Source organism: Salvelinus sp. IW2-2015, linkage group LG32 (assembly GCF_002910315.2).
Source record: "Salvelinus sp. IW2-2015 linkage group LG32, ASM291031v2, whole genome shotgun sequence".
In the NCBI taxonomy this organism is placed as follows: domain Eukaryota; kingdom Metazoa; phylum Chordata; class Actinopteri; order Salmoniformes; family Salmonidae; genus Salvelinus; species Salvelinus sp. IW2-2015.
Window position 1 is genome coordinate 28,646,415 of NC_036871.1, and position 3,194 is coordinate 28,649,608.

General features: G+C 40.1%; 1 pseudogene; it reads right to left on the reverse strand.

Annotated features, from left to right (window-relative positions):
• The window catches only part of LOC111957225 (alpha-2C adrenergic receptor-like), an 11,042-nt pseudogene that overhangs the window by 1,398 nt on the left and 6,450 nt on the right, over positions 1–3,194 (reverse strand).

Consider the following 3,194-nt stretch of genomic DNA (forward strand, 5'->3'; position numbering starts at 1 on the left):
GTAGAAACACAGAAACACAATAGAAACACAGAAACACAGTAGAAACACAGAACACAGTAGAAACACAGAACACAGTAGAAACCAGTAGAAACACAGTACAAACACAGAAACATAGTAAAAACACAGAAACACAATAGAAACCAGTAGAAACACAGAAACACAATAGAAACCAGTAGAAACCAGTAGAAACACAGAAACACAGAAACACAGAAACACAGTAGAAACACAGAAACACAGAAACACAGAAAAACAGTAGAAACACAGAAACACAGTAGAAACACAGTAGAAACACAGAAAGACAGTAGAAACACAGTAGAAAAACAGTATAAACCAGAAACACAGTAGTAACACAGAAACATAGTATAAACACAGTAGAAACCAGTAGAAACACAGTAGAAACCAGTAGAAACACAGTAGAAACATAGTAGAAACACAATAGAAACCAGTAGAAACACAGAAACACAGTAGAAACACAGAAACACAGTAGAAACACAGAAACATAGTATAAACACAGTAGAAACCAGTAGAAACACAGTAGAAACCAGTAGGAACACAGTAGAAACATAGTAGAAACACAGTAGAAACCAGTAGAAACACAGAAACACAGTAGAAACCAGTAGAAACACAGTAGAAACACAGAAACACAGTAGAAACCAGTAGAAACCAGTAGAATCAGTAGAAACACAGTATAATCAGTATAAACCAGTATAAACCAGAAGAAACAGTAGAAACACAGTAGAAACACAGTAGAAACACATAAACACAATAGAAACCAGCAGAAACACAGAAACACAACAGAAACACAGAAACACAGTAGAAACCAGTAGAAACACAGTAGAAACACAGTAGAAACACAGTAGAAACACAGAAACATAGTAAAAACACATAAACACAATAGAAACACATAAACACAATAGAAACCAGCAGAAACACAGAAACACAACAGAAACACAGAAACACAATAGAAACAGTAGAAACACTGTAGAAACACAGTGGAAACACAGAAACACAATATAAACCAACAGACACACAATAGAAACCAGTAGAAACAGACACACAGTAGAAACACAGAAAGACAGTAGAAACACAGAAACACAGAAACACAGTAGAAACACAGAAAGACAGTAGAAACACAGAAACACAGAAACACAGTAGAAACACAGTAGAAAAACAGTATAAACCAGAAACACAGTAGTAACCAGTAGAAACATAGTATAAACACAGTAGAAACCAGTAGAAACCAGTAGAAACACAGAACAAAAGTAGAAACACAGAAACACAGAAACACAGAACACAGTAGAAACCAGTAGAAACACAGTAGAAACCAGTAGAAACATAGTAGAAACACAGTAGAAACACAGTAGAAACCAGTAGAAACACAGTAGAAACCAGTAGAAACACAGAAACACAGTAGAAACCAGTAGAACCGTAAGAAACACAGTAGAACACAGTAAACCAGAAACACAGTAGAAACAACGAAACACAGTAGAAACACAGTAGAACCAGTAAGAAAACACAGTAGAACCAGTAGAAAACACAGTAGAAACACAGTAGAAAACACAGTAGACAACAGTAGAAACACAGAAACAGCAGTAGAAACACAGTAGAAACCAGTAGAAACACAGTAGAAACCAAGTAGAAACACAGTAGAAACAAGTGAAATGCGTAAAAACACAGTAGAAAACCAGTAAGAAAACACAGTAAGAAACCACAGAACAAAAGTAGAAACACAGTAGAAACCAGTAGAAATACAGTAGAAACACAGAAAACACAGTAGAAACACAGTAGAAACCAGTAAAACAACCAGTAGAAACACAGTAAGAAACCAGTAGAACACAGTAGAAACCAGTAGAAAACACAGTAAGAAACCAGTAGAAACACAGTAAAACAAGTAAAATGCAGTAAAAACCCAGTAGAAACCAGTAGAAACACAGTAAGAAACACAGAACAAAGTAGAAACACAGTAGAAAACCAGTAGAAATACAGTAGAACAACAGAAACACAGTAGAAACACAGTAGAAACCAGTAGAAACAGTAGAAACACAGTGAGAAACCAGTAGAAACACAGTAGATAAAACCAGTAGAACACATAAGAAAACACAGTGAAAACTAGTAGAAACACAAGTAGAAACCAGTAGAATACCTGTAGCTGAAGAAAGAGGGGAACCAGCAGATCACGAAGACACCCATCACCACCGCCAAGACGAAGGTAAACCTCTTCTCCCTCGCTGCTGTTATCTTCGTCCTGTTTACGGTGCTCCGCCGCTTCCTACGGGACGAAAACAGCTCAATGGACTTCGAGCTGGCGCGTGACTTCTTGCTCTCTGAGCGTTTGGACGAAGCCAAACTGCTCTTCCTGCTTCCCTGTGGACTTCCTTCTCTCGGAAGGTTTGGAATCCTTCTGTCGTCATGGTGATGTGGTGGTGGTGGTGATGGTGGTGATGCTGATGGGAAGAGGAAGAGGAATGGGAATGTTTTTTGGCGGATGTGGGTTTTTCGTCTGACGAGCTGCTGTCGTCAAAGTCGTCTGCATCGTCGGGGTCGGGGGTTAATTTGGGCTCGTTGGGTAACAGCCCCGGTGTTACCGGCGTCTTTGCTGCCGCTGGCAGTGCCGTTCTCCCGGGCTACCCCTCCGCCCCCACCGTTTTCCTTCAGAGACCCTCCGCACCCCTCCTCGCCCCCCTGCTCCAACCCGTTAACGTCTAACGGGGCAGTTCCGTTGTCCTCCACCTCTCTCTTCTTCTCCGACATGGTCCGCGTCCGTGTCTTAGCAACCTGGTAGATCCTGATCAGAAGAAGATTCATCACTTTCAGTTTTAGTCATTTAGCGCTAAACACACACTAATAGTATACTAGATAGGGGACAGGGGTTCTACTTCAGACACACACTAGATAGTACTGTCCCTATAGTATACTATTTCAGACACAAACTAGATAGTTATACTACATAGGGGAACAGGGTACTATTTCAGACACACACTAGGTGGTATACTAGATAGGGGAACAGGGTACTATTTCAGATACACACTAGTAGTATACTACATAGGGGAACAGGGTAGTATTTCAGACACACACTAGATAGTATACTAGATAGGGGAACAGGGTACTATTTCAGACACATACTAGATAGTATACTAGATAGGGGAACAGGGTACTTACTTCAGAACACAAACTAATAGTATACTAGATAGGGG